The sequence below is a fragment of the Mirounga leonina genome, unplaced genomic scaffold, assembly GCF_011800145.1.
Source record: "Mirounga leonina isolate KUSES-001 unplaced genomic scaffold, KU_Mleo_1.0 Mir_125, whole genome shotgun sequence".
In the NCBI taxonomy this organism is placed as follows: domain Eukaryota; kingdom Metazoa; phylum Chordata; class Mammalia; order Carnivora; family Phocidae; genus Mirounga; species Mirounga leonina.
The window spans coordinates 45,242,702-45,257,122 of NW_023270305.1; the positions used below are offsets into that span (position 1 = coordinate 45,242,702).

Below are 14,421 nucleotides of genomic sequence, written 5' to 3' on the forward strand. Positions count from 1 at the left end.
GTACCTCTGAAACAAATAATGCAATATATGTTAAGGAAAAAAAAAGAAGAAGGTAGCGGGAGGGGAAGAATGAAGGGGGGGAAGTTGGAGGGGTAGACGAACCATGAGAGACGATGGACTCTGAAAAACAAACTGAGGGTTCTAGAGGGGAGGGGGGTGGGAGGATGGGTTAGCCTGGTGGTGGGTATTGAGGAGGGCACGTTCTGCATGGAGCACTGGGTGTTATGCACAAACAATGAATCATGGAACACTACATCTAAAACTAATGATGTAATGTATGGGGATTAACATAAGAATAAAAAGAGAGATAACAGGCCTGAAATGGAGTCACCTGTACTAATGCCCATGTCAGCAAATCAAGACTCAATACCTGACCTAATTGCAGTTTCAAAGTTTCCCAGAAAAGTAATCTTAAACCTGTCAGTCTGGACTTTCCTGGTCAGCATTAGTGAGGTAATCTGCCTGACAGGCCCCTCCCAACCCCACAGAAAGATGAGGTAACCCACTCTTTCCTGTCCCTGCCCCCTTCTGCTTATAAAAGTCTCCCATTTTGTACAGCTCCTCAGAGCTCCTTTCTATTTGCTAGATGGGATGCAGCCTGATTCATGAATTATTGAATAAAGCCAGTAAGATCTTTAAATTTTATTTAGTTGAATTTTGTTTTTTAACACAGCTCTATAAATCTCAGCCTTGGGAATAGTTTATTTATAATTCTGGATAAAACTCTTTCCTTCAAGAATGTTAAAGTCCTAATGATTACCATCTGTGATAAATTCCTTTAATGGACAACTCAGAGTTGGGATTTACTGTACTACATATTCTGCCCTTTGTTCCTAGACATGCCAAGTCAGACAAAGAGACTCAAAAGATTCATTTCCTCTGAAGATGAAGGAGAATTCTGGTCCTGAAGATGGAGCTGCTGGTGCCTGGGGTCAAGCCCCATATGGCTTCAGATTTCCCTGAGGGCTGGCCATCCCATGGCTCCCTCCCTGGGTGGAAGCGGGGGGTGGCGCACAGTAGAGAGAGGAGGCATGCTAATTCAGAGCCTGTTTACTTATTTCACATACTTAATGCTAATATTTTTACCAGAGGCTATCTTGTCCAGAGACAAAGTCAGGATCTCCCAGCCTTCTTCTACCAATACATCCGTTCATAACCCAGATTAGGATCCCCAGATGTCTTTAAGAAAGGATCCACAGAATAAAAGATGTTCTCTCACATCTATCTGTCAGCTGTGGAGGTGGGGGATGGGAGTGAGGTGGGAGAAAGACCTCCTTAGGTCAGTCCCTCCAGCTGCCGTCATGGCCTCTTGGCCAAAGCAACAGAAGGATGGGGCGGGGTGGGGAGGGAGAGAGGCAAGAAGCCCCTTTCCTGTGGTCAGTAATAGTCCAGGGGTACACTCATGGGTCTCCCGCTCCAGAGCACTAGGCTATGGTTCACTAGATACCCCAGCCCACTGGAGCTGAGCGCAGTAGCCCGGAGCTCTTAGTGAGCAGCCAAGATGGGGTGGGGGGCCAGCTCACAGTCTCCTCCATGTCCCGACTCTGTGACATGGGGTGGGGGTAATAATACTGCCTGCCACTTAGAGTCATTAGGAGGATTAACTTAATCAATGTTGATGAAGGCCTTGGAACAGTGCCTGCCACATGGATTTTGTAAATGAAATTGAGTCGAGATGGAGAAACAGATGCTCAGACACAATAATGACCTTGTCCAGGATAGGAAGGCCAGTTGGAGGGAGTATCAGGTTTTCTGACTCCTAGTTTAGTGCCTTCAAAGTGAGCTGCAGACTAGAGCCTCCACACTCCACACCTGGCTTCCATAACAAAGCTGGTATAGAGGGGGAAAATGTAGCACTGAACATGTAACTGGAGCTGTCCCAGAGCCCTCTGTCTTACGCACTTTCTCTACCTTCCTGTGGCACACAACTCCTGTACCGATTCTTATAGGACCTCCCACCATGCTTTGCACACACAGTTGACTGATGATGCATCTACACATATTTATCATCCTGAAGAAAGGTGCAGACTTGGCATAAACAAATCCCTGGGGTCAGTTACAGTAAAATGCAATTAGGACTTCAGGGAGGGGTGTGGCTACAAATTAAGCTTTTAAAACCTGGAACCAGAAGAGCCAACACAAACACTATAACACTTAGACCATATAATTGGCCTGAAGATCAGTTTACACGACATCATTTTTTGCTTGTGAGAGGATAATAGAAAGGCCAGATGTTCTCAGTGTCATATATGCCAGCAAATCTGCACCAGTGTTTGCTTAAAAGGTTGCTAGGACGACCGGAGCTCTCAGTTCGTACACTGGTCTTTGTAAACCAGTTAAATTCTTTGCAGGATTGTTTTTGGGAGGTTTGATTTGGATCCAACATTTGGCTTTGACCTCAGTTTACCTCGGCTTGCTCATTTACAAAGTACGAGTGCCAATTATTTTCACACATTAGCAACAAAATACCCTGGTTAAATTCTAAGAAGAAAATGCAACAATATCTCCTGCTAAGTGGTGGCTTAGCAGGATGCTAGGTGGCTTTTCTCCTAGGCTGGAAAGCGCCATTTTGATTTGAATCTAATGATGTTGAGAGGATTATTAGAAATATCTAGGCACATCATTTTTACTCATTATTTTCACTGTACAGAAATGAGACTGAGGACTCAGGCTTATTTAAATATGGCGCCCAAGATGACAGAGCAGTAAATGGTAGAAGTGGGATTAAAACCAGCTCTGCTTGCCTTAGGCATTTATCCTCTTTCCCTCTATTATCCTGAATATAGACTAAAAATGCAAATATTTTCTTGAATCACTTGTAGATGGTATCACACAATGTAGCTCTTGGCCACAATCCATCAACTCTTGATATAGCTGCCAAGAGATCTTTCCAGAACACAAGTTTGGTCAATTCAATGCCCAGCTCAAAATCCTTCAACGGCTCCCCATTATCTTTAGAATAAAATCCAAATACCTCTGATGGCATATGCAGCTATTTGTGATTTGGTCCTTGCTTACATATTTAAATTATTATTATTATTATTTTTAATTGCAGGATGTCCATCTTGGCCTACCCTAAGCCCTCTGCAAAAATCTGCTCAATGAAAGAAGATAATATGCCATTTGGTATTCTTTTCAGTCAACATTGCTTCCCAACTGGTGGGTAAGTGTCTCTGAGGCGACCTCTGGGTCTTCTCCCTTTTTTTTTTTTTAAGATTTTATTTATTTGTTTTGACAGAGAGACAGAGAGACAGCAAGAGAGGGAACACAAGCAGGGGGAGTGGGAGAGGGAGAAGCAGGCTTCCCACGGAGCAGGGAGCCCGATGCGGGGCTCGATCCCAGGACCCTGGGATCATGACCTGAGCAGAAGGCAGACGCTTAACGACTGAGCCACCCAGGCACCCTGGGTCTTCTCCTCTTGAGATATTTATAGGTTCAAATTTAAGTTGGTACTCAACAAGTACTGCTTATATCCCCAAGGGTTTCTGAGGTGGAGCAAGCCTTCTTAGAAAGCTCAGACTTTTCCCTGGAAGTTTAGGTTCTCAAAGGATCAAAGGTCCATGAGCTTGCAGTTGTGAATTTAGGTCTCCTTTGTCACCTCCTCATGGTCTCTTTGGGCTATCTTCTAGGTTCTTGGGGAAGGGGTGGCAAGAATGCTATGTGCTCCCCTTGATTTCCAACTAGAAATGTTAACAAGAATACTTTTGGGGGGTTACTTTTGATTGATTTGTCAGATGAAACCGTTTTTCAACAAAACTCTTTATCTAAGTTGGAGGTGACACATTCTGAACAATCATGGTGTAGTCATGAAAGATGAAATCTTGTTGACCAGGTTCTGGCTTCTTCTCAGCTTTGAACCATAGACACTAATGGTCCACGGGGAAGAGAAACAGGAGACTGGTGGTGTGGGACTGTCTTCTGCTCTGTGGGTCAGGGTTGGGAGGCAGAGTTGTACCACCAGTTCTACGACTCACATACTCATTGTAAAACCTTGAGTAAGTCCCTTTCTCTCTGTGGGCCTAAGTGTCTTCATATATAAAATAAAGTTTTGCACTAGCTGGATGACATCCATGGGCCTTTCAGCCCTAATATTTTATAACTCCATCAAAATTTGAGTTGCTTTTGAGCCTTTTGCTCAGATACTTTAATCTGAATTCTTCAGGGACAGGCAGTTTGCAAGTCTTTTCATACTACTGAATTTGGCTAACTCTTTGTATTGCATTGGATTTATAAAATATTAATAACTTGAAAATTCAAAATTGGACTCTTCATCTTCTGCTCTTTGGTTACCGTGGTAAGAACTCAAGCTTGCCTCTGAGTCCTGAATTTGGGTTTGTGGCATGATGGGGGAGATGTGAGAAGAGCTGTGGGCTGATTGTGTGCAGAAAGACTTGCCAGTGGTGAGCTCATGTGTGCTGAGTGTTATAAAACATCTGTTTGGGTATCAGGCACGCTCATTGGAGAGGGAGCTGGCCTTTGGAGATGGTTAAAAATATACTATGGCTCCTAGAGATTAAACCAAATAGTTTCCTATGAACAGAGGTCACTTAAGGGATTTGGATTTCACAGGAAGAAGACTAAAATAATCAGATAGAAAAAGTATAACATGTATGCCAAATTTCTTCTGACAAATACTTTTTCTCTCTATCTCGGTTCTTCCATTGATTGTCTTGTTCGGAGGTATTTTTCAAGTTACAAATGGATGGGGTTTCCAAAGTTTGTTTCAAGTCAGTTGTTTAGAATTAGGAGCATAGTTTCTCACTCTAGTCACTCTTGTAAATGGGGATTGGTTCTTAGGCTAGACCACAAAACCTCACTGGGGTATTGAAGGCAATTGATGTAATCCTACTGAAGTTGGTGCTCTAGTGATAAATGAGACACATGAGTAATGAATGGATGGAGGGCTGGATTAGGTGACTTAATAGTGCCTCCTATCCCATGTATGTTTCTCTCCATTCGTTATGTGTACATTCATCCTTTTGACAAATGGTTTTTGAGTGCTGGCTATGTTCTGGACACCTTATATGGTGTTGAATTCAGTGATGAGCAACCAAAACCAGCCCCTGCTCTCTTGAAAAATATATCCACAAGCAGAGAGAGATATCAGTCAATTAATCCCACAAACAAATGGACCGTAGCAACCATATTTGCATTCTGTGACACTGGCCTTGACCATAGTTGATTGGACTAGAGGTGGGCACCTAACCTGAGCTAGGCCAATCAGATTCTCTCTTCTCTGAATTTGGAATTACAACTGAGTTACTAACTGAGGCAGTCAGTTAGGTTGATCCTTTGAATAGAGGGGATCAAAGTGGGAACTGGGGGGTGGCTATCTTCTGCAAAGTCAGGGAGAATCAGAGTTCTGATTCTCTCTCTAAAAGATCCTTCATATCCATTCACTCCTCCCTACTCTCACTGTCACTCAATCTTCTATAACTTGGGCCACTAAGTAAACTGGCCTTCCTGTTTTCAGCTTTTCTCTTTTCCAGTTATATTTTGGTTCCCAGAGGAAATTTATACACATACACACATAAATGAAAATGTGTATGTACATACATAGCTACCTGCATGTTTGTACACATATAGAAGATGTATATATGCATTTATATGCATGTATATATGCATTTATATACATGTATACTTATATACACATAGACACACATTCAAAGTTGTCTTCCTGCTTAAACTCTTCAATGCCTCCCACCTTCTATAGGAAAATACCCAAGTTCCTCAGCACGCATAGATCACTGCTCCCTCGGTGTTTCTTTCTGCCATCCCATTTCCTCCTCTTTCTTTGAACCCTACACTTCAGCTTTGGTCCATCATTTGAAACAAAGCCCCCATACTCTGGCTCTTTGACAGCATTCATTCATAGGCCCAGTTCCGTGACAGGGACAAAATGGCCTAGAGATATACCTGTCTTGCTTCTTTCCCTTTCCCCAGAGCAGGAGCTGGGGGCAACAGAAACGATGTGTTGTGAGTGGTGGTGCCAAAGTCCTTCTTGACTGCCTTCCCTCCACCTCAGACTTGCCCTGCCTGTAAATCTCATACAGCAGCCTGCCTTTTATGTGCTGTTCATGTGAAAGTATCCAAGGTCAACTCTTTCAGTTGTTTGATTCATTTTGCTGACACACATGCTGGCACTCTTTCCATAATAACTTCTTTGGAGGCCAAAATGGAGGGTATGATGAAAGCAGAAAGGAAATATTTGGTAACAAGAGGAAACTAGAAAAATGAAGGGGCAGAAATAAAAATGGCTCATCCTTTGTGGGACAGGTGCAGGCATAGGACTTCTGAAGGATTACTACTGAGATTAGACTTATTTAAGAATAAAATTCAGGGCAGCTGGGTGGCTCAGTTGGTTAAGCATCTGCCGTTGGCTCAGATCATGATCCTGGGGTCTTGGGATCAAGCCCCGTGTTGGGCTCCCTGCTCAGCGGGGAGTCTGCTTGTCTCTCTCCCTCTGACCCCCACCCCCCCGCTTGTGCTCTCTCTGTCTCAATGAATAAATAAAAAATCTTTTTAAAAAATTAAAAGTCCCTTTTTTTCATCCAATTACAAAGTTCTACATTTTCTTTGTGGAAAATTTGGAAAATGTACAAAAGAAGGAAGAAGAAGAGAAGAGAAGGCTTGTAAGGTCTAACCCTCAGAGTATTACCACGTAGTGCTTATTCTTTCAGAGTCCCCCCCCCACACACAGAGTGGTGCATGAATTTACAAAAATGGGAATCATTCTGTACAAAAGTTTTTAAATGATATGCTGTGACCATTTCTCCCCTGCCATTTTCAGTATGATTTGCTATGATTGCATAATCTTCTATCACATGAAAGCACCGAATGCCATTATTAAATTCTTTATTGGGCATTAAGAGTACATCTAACTTCTAATTTTCCCTAACACGTCTTCGATAAACTTTTGAGAAGTTCTAGAATCAACAGTTGATCTTTGACTAGGGATTTTTGTATCCAATTTCATATGTGAGATTGGCCACTTTTCTTTTGTTGTGTGCTATTTTTGTCATCAAGATTATGTTAACTTTACAAAAGAAATGGGGAATATTTTCATTTCTTAATATATTCTATATTTTTGAAATAGCATAAGAGTTATTTGTTCATTAAAGCATGAGAAAATTCTCTCTAAATCTTTCCAGACATGCTGTTTTTCTAGAATGCAGTTCTTTGATGACTTTAAAAGTTTTTGCCACAGGTGTTGACCTATTCAGGTTTTGTACTCTGTGTGAGTTCATTTCCATGATTTATCCCTCCTTAGAAAACCATTCATTTTATCAAGATTTTTTTTAAGCATTTGTTTAGGTTTGTGGTTTGCACAAAGGTAATTCTCACAGTTAATTCTGTTTGTGGTGATATCTCTTTTGTAATCATTAACATTATACATATTTGTATGTTCTGACTTTTTTTTTACTTTCAAAGATTTGCCAATTATATTAGCATTTCCAAAAAAGTTTTAAGACTTATTTCTCAGTTCTGCTGATCTTGCTTTATTTTCATTAATTTGTTCTTATATTCGTAGATTTCTTGTTTCTGCTTTCTGTAGATTTGTTTCATATTCTTTTCTAAGTTTTAACTGAATACTTAGCTCATTTATTTTCATTTTTCTTGTTTAATAATGAAAAAATTTAAGGCTATGATTTTTCCAAATCCCTTAAGTTTTTATTGTGGTGTTCCAGTTGTCATTATTTTCTAAAATCCCATAATTGTAGTTTTGATTTCCTCTTAGACTCAACAGTAATTTATGAGTGTTTTAAAACTTCTAGGTGCTTTAAAAAAATGTTTAATCCCTTATTAACTTCCAGCCTTTTTCTTTTTTTTTTTTGTGGTCTGTAAAAACTATACTTTCTCTCTTTTTCAGATTTTCTTTGTTGCCTAAGTTATAGTCAATTTTTAGTTTTAAAAATAATGTGAATTCTCAATTTGATGGCTGCACTGTTAAATATTCACTAGCCATTTTTTATTAGATTAAAGCCTCTATGTTGTTCATTTATTTGTTTAACCTGCTTGCTCTACTGAAGTCTAAGGGTGATGTGAGTTTATTAACTATTCCCTCTCGATATTTTAAACAATTATATTCACTCAAATTTTACTTTGCTGCTTAGTCATTGGGCTACTCAAGAGCAGTAGGGAGTGGGTCTCCCTCAGAGCAGTCGAGGCAGAGAATTTCTTTGTTCTAAAAAACTCTCTCTTCCTGTTTGGTGGTAGCTTGTCTGGAAAGATGTCTGCTGTTCATTCCTTCTCTCCCATGCTCGGGGGCCATGCCCCCGGGGAGGAGGAGTCTGTTTCTCCACTCCCTCCGTGCTGGGTTGGCTTGTAACAATTTTGAATAATGGAATCTGATAGAAGTAATGTTGTGCTAGCTTTGGGCCTGACATTAAGATGCCTGAAATTTTCTGCTTCCTGGTTTTGGGGCCCTGAGCCTCCCTGGCAGAAGTCCAGGCTACTCCATTGTCCTCTGCCCTACTCTCCTCTACTGCAAGTGGAGGATCTCGGAGGACAGACAAGTGAGGGAAGCAACCTTCTTGAACGTCTAGCCCAGTCAACCTTCTGCTGACTCTGGCCCTAGCCACTCACTGATGCAACTTCATCAGAGATGCAAAGTGAGAATTATACAGCCAATCCTGGTCAACCCACGGAACTGTTGTTTGAAGTCACTGTGTTTTGGAGTGGTTTGTTACAGGGCAATACTGAAATGGGCAGCAACTCAGCTCTTGGCCCAGGAGGGGCCTTCCTGGTTTGTGGAGCTGAAAATGGTGGTGGTTGTAGGTTTCATGTTTTTTGGACTCTGAACTTGGTACCCTTCCCAGCGTTGCTGGTAGAGATCCAGATCTGTGCTCTATTTATTGCCTGCTTGCCTGGAACTTCACATCGCTAGAATCCAAGGGCCCCCTGGAGAAAGAGGAGATCGCTGGATGAGACAAAGATATAACCCCAAAGGCAACCATCACACATTTCCCCTTCTGTTTCTTGATATCACCCTGCACTATTAATTATGAAATGTAGGCTGTTATGATGATGAGCAAAGGCCGGACTGGGAGAGGACTGGGAAAGATGTTGCAATAATGAGAAGACGTTGCCTATTTACACACTTGCAAGCCTCCTTGTGTGAGCTGGGCCTGAGACACCCTATCACCTCCTCCCAGGCTGCCAGGGGATAGCTCCCAGCCGAAAAGTCTGCCCCGACTCTGCAGTCAGGTGAAACACGTGTGTTCAAGTTGCCGTTCTGACATGACAGTCTTTTAAAGTTTGACAAACCATTGCAGGCAACAAAGACAGAAATCCACACGGTGCCATAAGGAATTGTTTCACAAATGAACCTTCACCTTCTGATGCTTAAATACCCTCTTTCAAGTCTCATCATTATATATAAAATCATGGCATGGTCGTCCGCATCCGTCTAGTTCTGACAAATTAAAAAAAAAAAAAAAAGAAGAAGACAAAATAGAATTGGAGAAAGGAGATCCAGGAAGAGTGATCAGGTGGCCAAAGGGCTGTTAGTGGGGACTTCTCTAAAAATTCAGACTGAATTTCAGGATAATAAGACGAAGACGTATGCAGAGATACCACAGAGAGTACACTTAAGAGGGGGAATTAGTTGAAAATATTTGTTGGCTCAAGAGGAAGTAAGTCTGAAAGGTCTGACCCAGTGTAGCATGCTCTACTGTTTCCTAATTTCACTTTTTAAAAAAACCAGGCATGAGTATTGACCATCCCCTCTTCCTTGGTGGCACCGAGTCCACTGTGTGCATCGTGGGTCCTGCTAAGCTGTGTGGCAGTGACTTCTCCAAAGAGCCTGGTTTTAATTGACATTTTGGATGAATCTCAGCAATAATGTTGCTTTAACTTACTTTTCTAAGATTTAAGAGAAAACACTGAGGCATGGTCCTGCTGAGTGAGTGGAAGTCTGACCCAGGATGAACTAATTTTATTCAGAAGCTTCTCTCCCAGTTAACAATCTTGAGAACATTTTCACAGCCCTGTCCGTGTCCCCAGTTAAACGGTTCTCCCTACTTAGAACGGTCATTAAGATAATCATTATTTTATTTATGTTGAGGTATTTGCCTTAAAAAATTGGTGCTGGAAGATAAGCTGACAGAGATGGCTTGGCCAGCAGCATTATTTAGCTTGGCTGTCAAAATGTAATATTATGAAATTACTTAGTCCTCTTGCATAGCTCCAACCTCATCCTGCTCCATTTATGGAAGCTCATGCATGAAGTTTTGTTTTCTTCTTTGGTACAATGTGAGGAATTCCACATTTAGAATGAGTTCTTTTCCTCTGCTTGTAGCTGCCAAAGTGCTTTCCCCGGACTGGAGGGAACAGTAACTTCAGAAGAGAACAATTTTACTTTTACGATGACAATATTGTGTTGGCGAGTGGCATCCTCAATGGGTATGGGTTCCCTAGGTTCTCAGCACCTCACACATGTGCCATTTTCCTGTCCAAGACCCTGTCCCAATGGCTAGGCTCCCTATCTGAGGGACTGGTGCTTGTGTTGAAGCGAAAAGTTTCATGCTAATCACCTCTACCTTTTGCTGAGTGCTTCTACTGTGCTAGGCTGGGTACTAGTTCTTTTACAGATATCGTCTCATTTTGCACTCTTCATAGCGTGAGTGGTTAGTATTATTACCCTGATTCAAAAATGTAGAAACAGGCTTGGAACAGAAAGGAATTTGCCCAGGGTCTTTCTGCCAGTAAATGATGGAGTAGAGATTTGAATCCAGATCTGTTTGACTCTCAACTCTTTCTTTTTTCTTTCTTTCTTTCTCTTTCTTTCTCTCTTTCTTTCTTTCTTTCTTTCTTTCTTTCTTTCTTTCTTTCAAGATTATTTATTTATTTACTTATTTGAGAGAGAGATAGAGAGTGTGCAAGAGAGAGCACGAGAGGCGGTGGGGAGGAAGAGAGGGAGAGGGAGCCCGACTTGGGGCTTGATCCTAGGATACTGGGATGATGACCTGAGTAGAAGGCAGACCCTTAACCGACCGAGCCACCCAGGCACCCCTCTCAACTCTTTCTTTTGAGCAACATGTGCTTTTAGACTGGAACGAATCTAGGGCAAAATGCATCAAGAGATATAGCTACTTTGTAGAGTTGGCCACCAGTAATATTGTACATTTGAGAATTTGCTTGGGTTCCAGTACATCCCTGCTGCCACCATTCTCTTCTAGCTTTCCACGACTCTACTTATTCCTTCCTTGGAATTTCAGTGCCCTTCAGCTGCGCTTCCTGGAGAAGGGCCCCATCTCCCTAGTCTTCCTTCTAGTCAAAACTTGCTTGTCCCTTGTGCCTCCCCTTTCAAACCTTCTCGGTGCTTTCTATGTGACCTATCTCTAATCTGATCCATGTGCTGGGTCCACCATGAAGGTTTATTCCTTAATAGGAACTTTCTTTCCATGGACACAAATATAAACTATAACAGAGATGGCTAATTATCTTCCATATCCATTTTCACGTTCTTCCTTCAGAAGGAGAGCCCCCGAATTTCACTGGGCACAGGACCATGTAGCATTGACTATATTTTCCAGCCTCCGTTGCATAAATCAGTTCAAGAGGTAGCGAATGCTGCTGAAAGGCCTGACCTACTGTGGCGTGTGAATTTGCAGATGGGGGTGGCTTCCTTTGTGTTGAGGTGTGGCTATGTAACCTATACTCTGACCAGAAGTGGTGCATACAAATTCTAGGCCGTGCCTTAAGAGGAAGGGGATTACCCTCCCCTTTTCCTTTTTGGGACTGCAGATGAGAGCCACACTCTAGGGATGAAGAAACATGAGAAGAAGCCTAGGTGCCTGATACCATGAAGCCACCATCCTGACCCTGGATAGATTCTCCCCAGATGGTTACATGTGTGAGAAAAAAGGTTCTATCCTGTTTAAACCTATATTATTTTGAGATTTTCTAGATCAGCTGAACCTCTAACCTAAATTATATTACTCCTAAAAGGAAACTCCTGAAAATAGTGTGCTATTCTAAAGGAGTTGCCCCAATACTGGGCATCTGGGGTGCTGTCCTGGTGATCTTCTGCGAGCAGGCTGGGCTTTGGTGTGCTTCTTAAATTTTGACCATGTAGTTGGGTACCTGCTCCAAATTTACATAGGCTGATCTCTACCCAGCTGGCTTGGAGGAGCCCCCTCACTTTTCTTTTTCTTTCTTTCTTTCTTTTTTTTTTTTTTAAAGATTTTATTTATTTATTTGAGAGAGAGAATGAGAGAGAGAGAGCATGAGAGGAGGGAGGGTCAGAGGGAGAAGCAGACTCCCTGCCGAGCAGGGAGCCCGATGCGGGACTCGATCCCGGGACTCCAGGATCATGACCTGAGCCGAAGGCAGGTGCTTAACCAACTGAGCCACCCAGGCGCCCCAAGCCCCCTCAGTTTTCCTGGACTCATCTGCTCTTCAGGTAGGGGCTGGTATGATCCTGCCAGAGCGCCTCTCAAATCAAACCGAAGGAAGACAGTAGTCAAAACCCTGAAATATCATGGCTGATGTTTGCGATCGGCCAGGCACAGAAATGGAAAATTTATAGCACTGAAAATCTGGGTTTCATTTAGGAGTAAAAAAGCATTAATTTTAAGTTATCCAACCTCAAAATTGGTTTCAGGCCTCCACTGGGACCCAATATTCTTCCTAATTACGAGACCATGTAGAGTTGGATCTGAAATGAGACCATGACCCAGTATCAAAATGCCTCCTTTCCATTTTGGAAACACCTCACAAATTTAGGCTGCACTAAGGAAATATTTGCGATAATTCTCCCCAGGCTGGGCTGAGCCTATGTTCTGTAGGGTCTGAAAGAAATGGTTTGTTAGACTGATATTTAGTGAGAGCATAGGAGGAATCTTTAAGAGGGGAAAAAAAAAATACACCTCGAATCCTTTGGAAAGAGGCAGGCTATCAAATATAGCAAAGCTTGTGGGGATCTCAGCCCCTTAAATATAGATAAAAGATGTTGTTAATGACCGGTTTTCTTATTTGTTCAGTAAAAGTGGACTCGGCAGAGACCTCCACTTGGAGACACCGTGCGTGGCATCCCCTGCTTTGCTTCCGTCTGTTAAAATGCTCCCTCCAGGTTGCAAAGCCCTTACCAGGACAGCAAAAAGTCACCCCAGGTGCCCGTGCGGGCCTGGCGGCAGAATTCTTCTCAGTCTCCTCCCACCGGTTACATTGCTGCTTCTGGCTGTAGCATTTCTCACTTCTTGAACAATGTTTTGGCCCCTAGGCTCTGCCATTCCTGCGCGTTGATGAGACCCTTGAAGTCAGCTCGAGCTCTGTCTGTCCTGGTTTCCCCGGTCAACTGGCCTTCCACAGGCCCTGCTCGACAGGGGCGGGGGTGGGCTGGAGCAGGTGCTCACGTTCACCTGACAGGAATAAGGCTGCCTTGGAGAGATGGACAAGCCGGGGTTTCGGTTAATGTGCTACATTGTATAAACAAATCCATCTGCGAGTGTGGCAAGGGCAGTTTGGGAATGTAAGTTGCCACGTGGGTCGAAGCCATCTTCCTGCTCACCTGATTTAGCAGAATCGAGAGCTCAGGACTAGGAGGCTGTGTGGACCACAGGAAACAGAGCCTTCACCTCCTGACTCAGGAGGAGTATGGACACGAAGGTCTCCAAGACTGTTCACCTCTAAGGAGTGTGAGAAAGGCAAGTTTTCCAAGGGGTTCTGGTCCACACTGGACATAAGCAAAAGGTAAAGGTCGTGTTCCTCCAGCGGGCCCATCTGCCGTCATCTGCTGTCTCCCAGCTCATCTCTGTGCGACGTTGTTGGCCTCCCTTTCCAGTCCATCCTGCTGCTGAGATGCCAATTGCCAACATGGCTGACAAGGCACTTGCCATCAGCCTCACTTCCTGCCGCGCTCCCTCCTTCTCCTCACCTGCCGGCTCCCGCAGCTTCTTTTCAAAGCCACGATCACCTGGACTTCACGACCTTTGCCTGTGCACTTCCTGGAACGTGATTTCCCCTAAACTTCGCTTGGCTAAGTTCTACTTATAACTTAGGTCTCAGTGTAGCCTCTTCCTCAGAGACGTTTGCCTGCCCATGTCCTACCTCACTCAGGCCCACCTGCGTGTCTCTCTCACGGCCGCCTGGCCTTGTCCTCTTCAACCTCTGTCATCATCTATTTGTGTGTTTGTCTTTCCCTTTGCCACGATACCACAAGCTCCCTGGTGACCACTGAATTTCCTTCACCACCCAGGGCCTGGCACAGAGAGGGTATCTGTAAAATAAAGGAATGAAGAAGCAGACCCTGCTTCCCAGGAACATGGGGCAACATTTGTCCAATGCTGCACGAAGCCCCACGAATATTATGATACTATTTGTATCCTGTGAACAAGCTTAAAAGCCTATCAAATGGGCACAGGGCGGTCGTTGTTATAATTGCCATGATTTATCCAAGCCCTGTCTATTATCCTAAAA

At 43.2% G+C, this 14,421-nt stretch overlaps 1 protein-coding gene and 1 long non-coding RNA gene across 4 annotated transcripts in view; one reads left to right on the plus strand and one right to left on the minus strand.

Annotated features, from left to right (window-relative positions):
• Window positions 1–14,421, minus strand: part of ANTXR1 (ANTXR cell adhesion molecule 1) — a 248,285-nt gene that overhangs the window by 38,046 nt on the left and 195,818 nt on the right. The window lies entirely within an intron of this gene.
• Window positions 1–14,421, plus strand: part of LOC118008025 — a 213,313-nt gene that overhangs the window by 32,227 nt on the left and 166,665 nt on the right. Inside the window, exon 2 of the long non-coding RNA XR_004678538.1 lies at window positions 3,056–3,163. This is a non-coding gene — a long non-coding RNA (uncharacterized LOC118008025). The remainder of the gene's footprint in view (window positions 1–3,055; window positions 3,164–14,421) is intronic.